The sequence below is a fragment of the Condylura cristata genome, unplaced genomic scaffold (assembly GCF_000260355.1).
Source record: "Condylura cristata isolate star-nosed mole 26May11 unplaced genomic scaffold, ConCri1.0 scaffold00001, whole genome shotgun sequence".
Taxonomy (NCBI): Eukaryota; Metazoa; Chordata; class Mammalia; order Eulipotyphla; family Talpidae; genus Condylura; species Condylura cristata.
Window position 1 is genome coordinate 43,350,210 of NW_004567102.1, and position 15,348 is coordinate 43,365,557.

The window sequence follows — 15,348 nt, forward strand, 5'->3', positions numbered from 1 at the left end:
GCCCGCCCGGGGGTCCGCCAAGGTGCGTCTCCAGGCTGACGCGGCCGCCTGGGGCACAGCGAGCTGGACGCGCCGCCTGCAGTGCTGGCTGCTGCTTTTTATTTACTAGGAAACACGGTTCCCTGCAGGAGAGTTTGGAATTTCGCAGGCACACACACACTCACGCTCGCGCGCACACACACACACATGCACACACGTTAGCGCGCTGGTTCTTCACAACTGCATCCCCAAACCCACAGAGCGAAGCTACTGCGGTTTCTCTTAACCATCATCGTGGGGTGAAGCAGAGCCTTTGTACATCAGGGAGAGCCCGGTGCCTGCGCTGCAGCCTCGGGTACAAAACCCAGCAGACCGCTCACCCCATCGGGTAAGCCAGTCTCTCCTTATGAGCTGTTTGGGGTTGGTGCTGGCGGGAGAGGTTGGGAGGTTGCTGGTGCGCCAGTGGGGCCGGGACCGGAGTTGAAATTTCTGGGGCATGTAGCCCAAGCAGCTTCTTTCAGCGTCGTCTAGCGGGAGCAATTACTACTCCACTTACTTATTCTACCAACCCTGGAGTTGTTCCCCCCCTTCTCCCTTCCCCCAGCCCTGAATGTGCTGTGCTTCTTGGTTGCCAAGGAGACTTGCTGGAAACATCAGCTTTGGGACATCTATTGAAAGAACGGGTTTCTTAAGTGTTGCTTTTATTTATTTTGTTCTTAAAAACAAAATATACACCGAGGAAGACACCACGTGATAATTTGGCATTCGATAATCTGTATTCAGGTGACAGTTTCATTCAACTTCGAGAAAAGCGGTAATTGCAATTGCAGTGTATGGTATCATTTAAAGAAAAGAATTCGTCAGGTAAATTTTTCAGCGGATTGTGTCTTGAATCCTAAATTACTCCCATTTTAACGATCTTATAAAGAAAAGTGTTTCCTATTAAAACCCCTCCTTCTTTATTACAACATTATATTTGGCAGTCCACTTAGGCATGATTATGTTAACATTAAAAGCAGAAAATGAGTTAATTCTGATTCCACACATAAGGATGTCCTTTTGTTCTAAATTGAACAGAATAGGAATATATTCAATATATGCGAATTCCTAACATAAGGAGATAGCATTCAGGACATAACATATTTGCTAACATTTCTGTATCCATCACACTCATCACCTCTTATCCATCACCTCTGTACCTAAAACATCAGCGGTTTTCTATACTTCTGCCCATTTTTGAGAAGATTGTTTTCTTTCAGGTTTCTTATTGATTTTGAGACATATCTATCTACATGAAGATAGATATGTATCTATAGATAGATAGATAGATAGATAATTATATACCTCCATATAGATATGTAGATAGATAGATATAAATATAAAATGTGTGCCATAACTTATTACTTCTAAGCTTTTGGAACATATATTAAAATGTAGAGAAAAGAACGGAGAGAGAAAGATTTATCCATCCTATTGGGTTTTTTTTCTGATGGCTTGGCTTCTTTTCTAGAGCATTAGTTAGGCCCCAGGTAGAGGTAGGTCACAGGTCATAGGGATGCCTGATAACTGGGCTGTCAATTTTACTGAGGCCTCAGGTACCTACTGAATGAACTTAAAGCACAGCCCTTGAATCCAGGACTACACTTTGAATTCACTAGTTACACTTTTCATTAAGTACATACCTTTGTGCCAGCAGAATGACTTAGTAAAGATCCACTTGACACCATTCAATAAGTCTGTTTTCCTTTGAAATTTGTTCATCTTTTTATCAACTTTTATATAGGTTTTAAACTGTCATACAGAGTGTAATAATGTGAGGAACATGGAAGCCAATAGAAACAGGTTGTAAAGGAGATTTTGTGAGTGGGGGGATGCTGGAAATGAATAATGGGGACCACATATTACATTACAGTTTATAAAGTATTTTCATACACTTTTTTTCAAATCCCCTAACAATCTTGTGAAAGTTGTCAAGGAATTATCTTCATTTTAAAGCTGAGGGGCATAGACTCAGAGCTTGCTGAAGGTCTGAAGAAAACCCTTTGTGGGTTCAGACTCTGTGTGCAGGGGTCTGACAGGTAAAATGAAGGCGTGGCACAGACCTTGCTGGAAACACTGGGAAAGAGAGTTCTTCATTCTGTAAACTATAAACATGGGCATTCCTACTCCACTGTAGCTTGTGTTGCCATCACCCCCCCCCCCAACCTCAGCTCCAAAACATTTAATTTTTCAAGGAAAATGATAAATGCTTCCAGATCTTTAGTGTGAAGTATTCTTATATATATATAATATAAAAATTTATCTAGGCCACATGAGGCCTGTGGTCTTTCACTTTACCATCCATGAATACTGGGGTTTCAGTCAATTCTAAACTATTTTTCTCTAGTAGCATATAATTGTGAACACATATAACTATTATTATGATTGATTCTGATTTTGCTATTAATATCTCTAAAAAAATGCCTCATATTCTTTCTTCAATAATCAGTTTCAGGTTTGTTTTTGAGGCTTATTCTGCATCCTATATCTCAGAAAAATGAAAAAACATGAAGTGCTCTAAAGGAGGAATTTTTGAATCTGATGAAAAATAGCATTTTATGTTTCTGGCCTATTTATTTTATTCTAGCTAAGCATAAAATAAGCATAACATTAAGGAATACAGTAAAGTCAGTTGAGTACCTGACATTGTATGAAGAGGCAGAATAAAGAGTTGGTCAGAAAAAGGAGTTTCCTGAGTGCTTCAATGAAAAGGCCGTAGCTAATTAGTTAAAACCTATCACAGAATATTGCAGGATGACAAAAGGGACAAAAAGATAAATGGGAGCTCAAAGTGATGTTCACTTCTATCAGCTGTTGTAGACAATGCTGCTTATCTCTTAAATGTTTTAATGAAGCTTATGTCTTTTGAGAAAGGGTCAATGAACTTCACTGAGGTTGAAGCCCACTGAAGTTGCAGTCAGAAAAAAAGTGTTGTTTTCTTTTATGGATCCAAAGAGTTGTCATTTAAAAAAAAAGTCAAAATTTGGATATTGGTTTCTATTAGTTCTCTTCTAATATCATCAGCTAAAAGGATGTTTTAATAATAAATGAATGTATTTCAGTTTTCAATTCATGGAACTGTGTTGTACTGCTAGTAAAGAGCTATGCAGATATTCCTTGATACTCACTGGGTGCTGAGGAGATAATATATCTGTCCTCAGGGATTCAGTACAAACAAGTATACGGCTCCTGGCAGTTTCCACTTTTTCAGTGACTTCTACATGTAAGCTATTTTTATCAATATATTGGCTCCACAATACTTTATAGAATGTGCACTTTGATCCCATTTTTCAAAAGAAGAATACAAGGCTATGTGAAGTTAAACTGTCCAAATGAAAGAGAAATGTAATTCTCAGCAACTATTTTTACTTCATATCTAGCCTTTGCCAATTATTCTAATGGAGGCTACAGACATGTACATAATTGTGATTTTGGAGGCAGTTATATGTTAAATGCTACAATAGAGATACACTATTTCACAGATGCAAATATGGAAACAATAAAAAAGCATTATGATAGTGGGACTTGGGTAGGGGGAGAATTAGTGCTGGACTTTGATGACAATGTTTGATTATCTTAAATCACAATCCTTTAGCTAACCAAGGATCTGAAACTGCCAGAAAGCTGTTGGAAATATGAGTTGGGAAGATAATGTTTGTGATAACTGATATTGGTGAGCTAGCTCATCATTGTAGCTCAGGGAATGGCATAAGTTCTGGGAAGAAATATGGTCTACAACATGGAGTGCAGGAAGATTATGGAACTGGGGGTGTGTGGGAGGGTATAGAGGAAGGCAGTTGGCAAGTAGACTAAGGGGATACATAGACATAGAAGAGAATCAGAGATTCTTCTAAAGGACTGAATAGCAGGGCAAAGAATGGACCAACTATTCTGTTCTCTAGAATGTCTGGTACCTAGCAAATAGTTATTTGCTACTAATGGTTATGTTGTACCCATTGTCTGGCACATAACTTTACTCTTGTGGTCTTATTTTTTTCTGTGAAAAGAAAGCATACATATATATTTTACATAAACTCAATTGGGGTGGACAAATGCTTATATTTTCAAAAACAGAGAAAGAGTTTCTGCAAATTAGATTAAAAAATAAGGACATTTTCTTTTAATGTGGTCATAGACTTCGAAGTTAGGTAACTTGCAGTTCAAGATTTTAATGATAGACACTTTTTTTTTTTAAGATTATTTATGCATACAGAACTGGGGTACAGGCCAGAGGTGCAGGGGTGGTGAGAGGATTCACCGAGACAGAGCAAGGAGTAGAACAGGCCAACTGATGAAGTACACTGCTGAGGGGACCAGCAGGCGGGTCAGGAGAGGTCGCTGCGCCATGTGGATCACCTCCAGGACTGGGGATCGAACTCATGCTGAAGTGGCTTTAGCTTCATAGTGCTGTGCTTTAACCTGCTGCGCCATCAGGGAGGGCCTGATAGATACTTTTAATAAAAGCTTACTGTATCTGTGGGACAAGTGAGGAGCATGTAAACTACTACAAATCCCGAGGGAAGCCCTTAGTGACAAATAAGTGTACTCTCCTCTCGATCCTGATTGAGTCAACATTTTTATTTGTTTTCTGAATGGAGATATTTAAAAAGATATGACAAGCAAGTAGAAGTTAGACTTGTATTTAAGTATTGTAGCAATAACTAGGTGAGAACTATTTGTTAGGTTGATGAGCACAGTCACAGGATAAAATAAACGAGGAGACATGTCATAGCTAGCTAGAGTCTAGCACTGAGGCCATTTGACCTGACAGGAGATCATTTTCAACTGAGAAGGACACTACTTCCCATCAAGTACGATAGAAACTAATCTTATGACTTGCCCTCACAGACTTATTTGGCAAGTAATGGCAAAATATTATGAGCAATGATGTAAGGAGCTCATCTTTGTTATTATATGTAGCTTTTGGTGACTGTGGAGACTGACTTGATTGATTAAGACGGTACCTTAGTCTTCCTTTTTTCCTTATGTGACTGGTTCTCATTTTGGAATTTCTTTCAGTTAGGAAAGTAGAGCTTGAGGATTTATTCTCATATATTTTACTTTCCCTGATTGGGACTGAGTAGGTGGAACTCCTTTCACTGATCTTTCCTCTGGTTCTGCTATTTCTTAGGCCCTTTATGACATAAGCATTCTTGTGAAGATTTTTGTGAAGAGGTACAGAAGGCACTCAGCAACTTTCTTCATATTTATTTTGTTCTTGCCATGTTTCATATGCACATTGCAATGCAGAATACATTTAATTTAATTTGATTTAGACATATGGCACTATAAATTTTGGTGAGCTTTTTAAAAGAACTATGTATAAAAAACAGTTTTGCAAACTTGACTTGGAGTCAGATTAGTTCTGCATATGTTAAAAGTACTCAAAGCTGTATGTAAATTTGTCTAAAGTTGTTTTTAAGGTTGAAATTACCAATCTGATAAAATGATTTTTACTTGAAGAAGGAAAATCTTTGGCAGTTTTCATAGACTCTTGACTTTCCTACATGTTTATTTGAGGCATAACATATTTTACTTAATAAGCCACATGAGCCCCTTCCAGCTACTTAGTAGCAGGCTCTTTCCTCACCCAGGACACACACACACACACACACACACACACACACACACACACACACACACACACAACAACAGTTTATCATATAGGATGTAGATCAAATAAGTAATCCCATCTTCGCTGATTGCTTTGGTGGGAAAACAGGCAATGCTAATGGGGAGGAGGCATTTTGTAATCTTTTATGACTTAAGTTCTAATACCTCATTTTAAATCATTACCTAAATTCCTTGTGATTTATAAATTTTAATTCTTCAATTGTATCAGTGCCTGGATTTGAATATCAAATTTGAACTTTCTTAACTCTGTTTTCTATGGTCCAATCTCATACAACAGTGAACATACACCTACTAAATGCTTGATGTTTCCATTATTATTAATTCCACAAGAGATACCAGGGTCAGCTCTATGTTTTTCATAGTTGGGGACCCTTCCCAGTCTCATTTTTTTCATCTATAATGTGGGAATTCTTTTACTTTTATTATAGGATTATTCTGAGATTAAATAAAATAATACATGGAAAACATCTGGCACAATACCTGATGTGTAATAATCTCAGCATTTTTGCTTCACTTCTGCCTTCTTTGAAAAATGACAGTATAATCTGCTACATTTCATGTACCATATAAAGTATCTTTCTCTAGTGTGCCAGCCCTAAAGAAGACCTAGCCCTTTGGTGTAATAGAACTTTGAGTAAGAAGTGGACTGCTTGGGTGGGCTTTCCTAGAGATAGGGACACATATAGAGTTAATGCTGTCTTTCCTCTTTGGCTAGCCTCTCTTTTCTGCAGCTTCTGGAGCCCCAACCTGGCCAGAGGGAAAGGGAAGGAAAATCATTTGCCTGCTGCTTGGGTAGCTCTCTGAAGTTCTGTTATAAGGGTCCCCATTTCTAGAAAGAACAGAACTGTCCCTTGTAGAATTGCTAATAGCAGCACTAAGTGCTGGCAGATACAGACTTCCTGGCCTGTCTCTGAGGTCAGGTTCTAGCCTACATCTTTAAAGATAACTGGGGGTTTCCCTTCATGCTGCATTATGTAAATTTTATGAAAAGGTCAAGAACACACCAGGCTAAAAGAAAAAAATAATTCCTCAAGTTCACTTTCAAGTCAGGATTAAAGCCTTCCCAAAGAGAATACTTTCTAGTTAAATCTAGGTTTCCCTTTTTTTCCTGCCCCCTCCCTTGCCAAGCAGCTCTTCACCTCACAGGTGGCAGAGTAATTTCTCTACTTTTTTGAATATCATTTGCTTTTCTTACATCTTAGGAATACTGAAGGAGTTAGTGTACTCTGATGTTTTTCAAGATCACCCTACTTTATCCCTAGACAACACTGGCCATGAAATTCCTAGATCCTCTAAAGATAAGCTTTGATTACTGTGCTTTCCCATTTAGGCACTGTATTCTTGGCTCACGGTATTCTTGACCACTTTTTGGGTAGTGATATCCTGTGATTGCTTTTGAAGTTTGTTGCTATCATGACAAACTTGCAGTTATAGTGTTATTTCTTTCTTCTCCTTCTCCTCCTCCTGCTCCTTCTTTGAGGAAGAAACACTAAGTGAGCTTATTTAATTTATTGGACAGTGACCAACTATTGATCAAGATGTTTAGGAAACTCAGTATCACTAACTCAAGAGCATATTAAGGATGACTGCCTTCCCTCTGCTTATGTGGAGCATCAAGCATGGAAGTAAATTGATAGTTTCAGGAGAGGGTCCCTCTGTGCGGTCCACAGCACCTACCAGTATCTCAGTAGGGAAAAAGGATCATCATGTAGGGATTAACCATATGTCCCTTGTTAGTCAACTTTTTTACTGAGTAAGTCAGGTCTGGAATTGATAAGGCCATTTCTCAAGTCTCCTTCCTCTGTTGCTTGGGTCTCAAAGCCAAATTGAAAATCCCTCACTGATAGTATTTGGTGTAGTAGGATGAAGCAGAATCTGGAGGTGGATTCAGAACGTAAGGGCATTGTCTAGCTAGAGTCCCTGAGTACTCGGCTCTGCAGGGAGCTGACTTAAAATTCTGTACCTATGTCTCTTTCTCTATAAGTATAAATTTAGATACATACAGATTTTTAAATGCTCTGTTTCTGTTAAAAGTATTCTATCTATATTGCTTTTGATTGGGCATTTGGAAACTTATGTTAGAAAATCAAATATTCTAGGAACTTGCTTTGGAAATCACATATTGTCACTATTCCATAAGTAAGGCTGGCCCAGAATTTTGGAAATAGGCTGATCTTCAGAATGACCTGGAGCTGCTTTTAAAAAATACAGATTCTTGTAACCTCTATGTTGAAATCTGCATTAGTACTGAGCTACTATGTATTTAAAAAAAAAAAAAAAACTTTCTCAAAAATATTCTTTGAGTAATTCTGATGATATTTCTGATTTGGCAATCTGGAGCTGAACTCGGACCTGCTTATGTTCTGTCTCTTGTTCCTGCCTCTCAAAGGCCAACTATGCTACCTGGATTGGGCCTTAGCTTTCAACTGTCTTGTCATTCACACTTAAAACAGTGACAAGTTAGATTAGTTTTGGGATCACACAGCCTTCTGGATACTCAGTGGACATTTACATATTGCAGGCTATTCTTATTGATGAGGTGCTCTGTCAAGATTGAAATCATGATGTGGGGTTAATAGCTTGCCTGTGAAAACATCTGATTTTCTACATAAATTTACGTATAACCACTCAGGTGGATTTTGGTAAATGTTCCCATTATAGTGTCCCAATATCGAACTAATTTGATTGATCAAAAAAATGTACATTTCTGGGCCCTCCCTGCTGGCGCAGCAGGTTAAAGCACTGCACTGAGAATCTAAAGCCACTTCTGCATGAGTTCGATTCCCGCCGGCCCCGGCGGTGACCACATGGTGTGGCAGACCTCTCCTGGCCCGCCCGCTGCTCCCCTCAGCAGTGTACTTCGTCCATCTGCCTGTTCTGCTCCCCACTCTGTCTCTGGTGAAGCCTCTCACTGCCCCTGCACCTCTGGCCTGTACCCCAGGTCTGTATGTATAAATAAATAAATCTTTAAAAAAAATGTACATTTCTGTCGTAGATGAAATAAGATCATTTTATTTTATACTTTTTTAGAGCTGGAGCTTTTATGGTGATTACAGGGTGTTATGTAAGCCAATTGTGGATGAAATCATATGAGTCATTGATAAATAGTCTAGCAGTGACCTAACTGTTGCAAGATAGTATAGAGCTTTAGGGCAGGATTTTGGAAGCAAAGAGGCTACAATTTTAAATTGTTGTTTGCTTTTTTACTTTGAGAATATGCTTTCCAGGTTTTTAATAGGCTTTTAAATTTAATATTCTGTACTTAGAGAGTTGCTGAAACAGTGTGACTGTGAGTGTGTACATCTTCTATGTCTAAAGAGAATTGTATTCTTAACTGAATTGGTCTTAAAGTGTCAAAATACTTGAATATTAGGTATTTTGAGGAGATTCAAAGTAGAAAGCATCACTATATGCATAAGGAGAAAAGAAACATTAGCTTGTGGATAAGTGAATTTTAGTCACCAATGGAAATGATCAGAATTAATGCATGGTGGAGATATTGTCTAATTAAGAGAAGTTATTTTAAGGTATATGAGTATATAAGAGTAGGGCAGATACTATGTGCAGGTTTGTTTATCCTGGGTAATTACATCATTGTTACCACTATTGTGATAGTTTCTTTGATATTCAAAGAATATACATGCATATATTCTTTGTATGTACATATATATAAATTTCATGTATATGTATATGTATATCTATGTGTAATATATAACCCTAAAGTTTCCACCAAAAACTGTTAGAAAAAAATAAACAAATACAGTAAAATTGAAGGCTATATAGTCAATATAAAAAATCTGTTCTGATTCTATATACAATAAACTAGCAGAAAGAGAAAAGGAGAAAACAGTGTCATTTATGATCACATCAGTAAGAATAAAATACTCAGAAATAAATTTGAAGAAGTAGAGGACTTGTACACTAAAATATGTAAAACAATGTAGAAAGAAATTGAAGAAGAAATGAAAAAATATTTTATATTCATGGACTGAAAAAATCAATATTGTCACACAAATAAAAAACAGTCTTTATACCTAAAGCAATATACAGATTCTGTGCAATCCCTATTGAGATCCCAATGTCTATAATATAAAGCTATAGGATAGAAACAACATGGTATTGGAGTAATAACAGGCATATAGATATATGGACAGCTAATTTATAACAAAGGAATCAAAAACATATGATGGAAAGAGGAAAGTTTCTTCAATAAGTGGTACTGGGAAAACTGAACATCTACATGCAAAAGAATGAAACTTCTGTGGACCATTATTTTACACAATGTACTAAAATTAAATCAAGATGGATTAAAGACTTGAAGCCATAAAATACATAATGGGAACCATAAGTAATAAGCTCTTGGTCATTAGCCTTAATGATATCATTGTAGATTCATCTCCAGTAGCAAGAGAAATAAAATAGTATATAAATGAATGGGATTACATCAACCTTAAAAGATCCTGCACTATGAAAGAAACCATTGTTAAAATAGTCATAATTATTGAATAGGAAAACATATATATCAGATAGAGTTAATATCCAAAATACATAAACCACTCCTATAGCTCAACAACAACATAAATCTTACAACATGATTTTAAAATGTGCAGAGAATATAGGCCTTTTACCAAAGACGTCCAGATAGTAAACAGACAGATGAAAAAGACTATCATTAGGGAAATGCAAATCAAAACCACAATCACCTCACATTGATTAGAATGACCTATGAAAATGTCAAGAAACAAGTATTGGTGAGAATGAGGAGGAAAAGGAACTCTATTGTGGGGAATGCAAATAGGTGCAGAGGTCTTCAGAAACTTAAAACTAGAACTACCACATGATATGGTAGTCCTATTTCTGGGTATTTGGAGAATATGAAAACATTGATTCAAAATATACAAGTACCCCTATGCTCATTAGAGCACTATTCATAGTAGTAAAACTATTGAAATTACCAATGACAGTTGAATGGATAAAGAAGATGTGGTATATGTCCACAATGGAATTCTATTCACCAATGATAAAAATAAACCCTTAGACTGTGACAATAGATTGGTGGTTATTGGAGAGGAAGCAGTGGAGGTGTTGGAGGCCAGAAATAGGTGGCCTGGATATTTGATGGTAGCCAAGGAGATGTATACAGTTGTGAGGTGAAACACTGTATATCTGAAACCTATGTAGTGTTGTAGACTAATGTTATCTCAATTAGAAAAAGAAAAAGAGGAACCTCCCTGGTGGCGCAGCAGGTTAAAGGACAGCACTAACAAACTAAAGCCACTTCAGCATGGGTTTGATCCCTGCCCGGGAGGTGACCCGCATGGTGCAGCAGAACTCTCCTGACCCGCCTGCTGCTCTCCTCATCAGTGTACTTCGTGGATCTGCCAGTTCTGCTCCCCATTCTGTCTCTGGTGAATCCTCTCACCATCCCTGCACCTCTGGCCTGTACCCTAGTTCTGTATGCATAAGTAAATAAATCTTAAAAAAAAATAATTTAAACAAAAAGAAAAACAACTTTACTAATTTAGAATTAGTACTCTTCTTCCTTTCATGTTAAAAATGGGAGAATAGGCTAGAGAATGAAAAACACACACATACAGAGAGAAAGAACTGTAAGATTGCATTTATCCTCAGTTGATTTTGAGACTGCAGTCGCATTAGGTGGTTAGCACTTGGCCTTTCTGCCAAAATCATCTTTTTAGCCATCTGTGCCAAATTATAGGAAGTAATGGCCATGTGCACAGCTGTTGAGCCTAATGTGTATTTCTAACTTGGGTATTATTGGTAATGACCACACAGAGATGTCCAGTGGCCAATTGTGCAGAATAAATAAGAGAAACCTACACAAACACATACATTTAGAAATTTGAGAAAGAAAAATCTATATTTCACATCATGAAATGAGAGTAGGTATTATTAAAATTTCTAGTTAGTAATGCAGCATTTTCTATTTCATATTTTACACTAGCCAAGGAGAAATGACTTACAGGAAAAATTGCTCTTGACTCTGTGGTGTTTCATGAATTTTGCTCTAACATTATTCCAAGACATGGATTTCACTAAGATAGCCCAGCATTCATTGCCAGGGCCTTTTCTAAGCTCAACTGATGCCTTTAAGGAGATTCACTAATGATGAGTGATTGCCATTTGCTGTCACTGCTCTTCTTATTGCTTAACTTCGATTAGTAGCTGGACCATGACAGGCAAGTTAAATTTAAAGTCATTAGAAATATAATTGAGAAGTTATAAGAAAATAAGCCTTCCAGCAATGCTAAGTGTACAAGGAATGCAAAGGATCTGGATTTTAAGTAAACATTTCTGTATTATGCATGGCTAACTTAATCCTAAAGTATCTCAACTAGTGAATGGATTGGATAGAAAGCCACCTTACTAGCTTCACTTTGTCTCAGGGCCTACTTCTGGGGCATTCTCAGTTTCCTCAAGTTTGGGGATCCCTCCTTCTTGTCATTGGTAGTGCCACACTGTCAAAGACTGGAATAACTCACACCTGCATGAAGCTTGTAAAAGTAAGGATCATAAACCACAATGTCCATGCAGTTCAAAGATCCAGAACTTTGACCTCCAGGACCTCTTTGCCCAGTTTCTTGAAGTCTATCAGATTCTAGGTCTGTGGGGGTCACATATGACTTTCAGCAGTTATGTATGGACCTGAAAAATCTCAGGAATCTTTTAGGTCTTCAGGAACTTTTACCTGTGGTGGGGTATCTTTCCATTCTGGCAATGCTCCCATCTTAAATACCTCAAAACCAATCATATTTCTCCTTGCAGTAAGTTTAACAGGGCTTCAAAAGACTGTCACCAAAGCTATATGAGGTGACTTTGACATATTAAGTAATCAGAGTTCCCAGCACAAGTCTTTATATTTTCTACCTCCAAACCTCCTTCCAAAGCTCCCCCAACTATGGTTGCTCAGGTCCCAAACCTTGGATTCTCCCAGGTTTCCTTCTCTTACAGTTTACATCCAGACAGTCAGGAATTCTCTTAGGTCTATTTCAAAGTATACTCTGAATTTGACCATTTATCACTACCTCCCAGCAACCACCATTTCCCCACTCTTGCTTAATTTACTGCAACAGTTTCCCAGTTAACCCATTTTTTTTCCCCCCAGAGGGTCCTCTCAATACAAGGTGATTGCTAGAAAATCTAAGTAAGGTCATGTTACACTTTTGTTCAAAACTGATAGTTTCCATACAAGAACCAACACCCTCTATGCAATCTATTCTCCTTCTTATCCCCAGCCTCACCTTCCACTCTTTTCCTGTCTACTCCTATGCTGATCTCACCGACCACCTTTTCTTCTGTAGGACCTGGTGTCACTTCAGTGAGGTCCATTGTTATCACCATATTTAAGACTGCAGCCCCTGTCTTGGTTCTCAATTCTTTCTCCTATTACATTTCCTTTCCCACAGCTCTGGTCACTTTGTTAAGAACAGCTTAACTGGGACCTCCAGTGGCGCAGCGGGTTAAAGCACAGCACTAAGAAGCTAAAGCCACTTCAGCCTGAGTTCGATCCCTGCCCCAGAGATGACCCACATGGCGCGGCAGACCTCTCCTGACCCGCCCACTGCTCCTCTCAGCAGTGTACTTCATCCATTTGCCTGTCCTGCTCCCTGCTTTGTCTCTGGTGAATCTTCTCATCGCCCCTGCACCTCTGGCCTGTACCCCTCTCGCCTGTATGCATAAATAAATTAATCTTTAAAAAAAAGACCAACAGCTTAACTGAAGGATTATGTATATACCACAAATCTCTCCATTGTAAGAGCACAGTCCATCCTTTTTAGTAAATATAAAAAGTTGTGCTGCCATCATTGCAACCTTCTCTTACACTTCTTTTTCTCCCAAAAGTTACCTTGTGCCCATTTGCAATTATTTCCACTCTGATCTGCTGCTTCTGCATAGATTTGCCTTTCTAGACATTTGGGCACGGGTTCATTTCATAGTGGACACAAAACAACAAATCAGCTTCAGACCTCCCAACTTCAGGGCCAGACCTTAGCTCCATTCAGTTCACTGTCAGTTCCTGCCAGAGGCCCAAGGTACTTTGTTAGATATTCAGTGTCATTTCTGCCTTTTCTAGACATTGGAGTGTTGTTCTTTGATTGGGCTGCAAGGTGGATAATTTTCCAGGGTAATATCTTCTCAGTGTTCTTCACATGTCACATCCAACCTCTGCATTGTTGTTACTGTGTCTGGCTGCTGTGGCTCCCTGATGACTGGTTATCTGAAGGCTGTCTTGGGCTGCACTGTTACCCCAATAGTTAGAAACGCCGCCATCAGGGGGCTTTGGCTGCTTGTTGCTGCCTTCTTTCTTTGGGTATTGGCAGCATCCAGGCCCATCAGTGGGTGGCTTTAGGTAGGAGCTATCCTACTTAAAGAATCCTGGTCCTGTCATCTACTGGTTGTTTGGTGTTCTTTGAACTCAAGTATCTTCATTTATACTTGGCAAAATTACACCTTCTCTACAGTAGAATCATGTGAATGAAATGCACTCACATAAGTTTTCTTGTCCAATATAAAGTAGGCACTCAGCAATGTTTGGCTATCTACTAGATTCTTAAATAGAGGCACTGGGAGAAAGAGTTGCTTTCCTATCTTTGGGGAGACCAGGCTTTTGTTCCTATTATCACTTCTCTTTCATTGTGTTGGTGATGACAATGTAGGCTATGTTTTCTGGTACTTAATCTCTGATACTAATGAAGACCTGTGACGCATGGATTGCATCTGGTTTGCTCTGATTTCAGGATGAAAGCTATAGAGTAACTGTTCTTGCTTCTTAAATTTGCTGGCATGGTGTTTTTGCTTATAAAAGCATTGCCAGTTTTCTGGCCATTTTTTTTTCTGTCTTATCAAGAATGCTCATTTGGCATATAATTACTGGGCATCTGTTAGATGTCAGGTATTGTGCCAGGTGCTGATGATTTAATGGTGAGGAAAACAGATAAGGTCTTTGTCATCTTAGAGCTGACACTATAGTGGAAGAGATGAGCATTCATCAAATAATCTAACAAATAAAGGCACAGTTGGAATAAATTCTGAGAGGAAGATATTCATGTTGCTATGAAAAGTGTTTAAAAGGGGTTTTGACCTTCGTGAGGCAGAGTTGGGAAATAGTAGTCTCCCTCAAGTCACTTTGGTTGGGGGCTTGACGGAAGTGAAGAGTTAATGAGGTAGAAGTCAGAGAGTGGAAAAAGAAAGACAAAACCACATGCACAGCCCAGAGAAGTGTTAGGAGGAGACATATGTATGACAAGGCACTGTGGAGGACACTGTGAGTGAGAGGATGCAGGGGATGAGTAGGACAGGACCACACCTGGGCCCATACAGATACCAATATTTATACTAAGAATAGTGGGAGGCCATTGAGGAAGGGTTTTAATCAGGAACAGTAGGATCTGGAAGGCTAGTGATGGATGCTGGTGGGGGAGAGCACAAATCAATATAGGTAGGCACCAGAGTCCATTGCTCTGGGCCAGATCAAAGATGATGATAGTAACTGGGTCTAGAGAAGCTGGTATAAAGAGAGAAGTAGACTACTTAATGGCTATTTAAGAAGTAAATATTATCTTTGGGTCTTGGTTATATATAGATCTAATATTATGAGAGAGAGGAAACCAAGTGACTCCTACATCTATGTAAATGGTGGTGTCATTCCATACAGCTGCTGGGTGGGGGCACCAT

The 15,348-nt window shown here is 38.6% G+C and overlaps 1 protein-coding gene across 1 annotated transcript in view; it reads left to right on the top strand.

Annotated features, from left to right (window-relative positions):
* Positions 1-57: 57 nt before the first annotated feature.
* Positions 58-15,348, top strand: part of KLHL32 (kelch-like family member 32) — a 167,453-nt gene continuing 152,162 nt past the window's right edge. The window contains exon 1 of the mRNA XM_004673714.2: positions 58-367. The gene's annotated coding sequence lies outside the window, so the exon portion shown is untranslated. The remainder of the gene's footprint in view (positions 368-15,348) is intronic.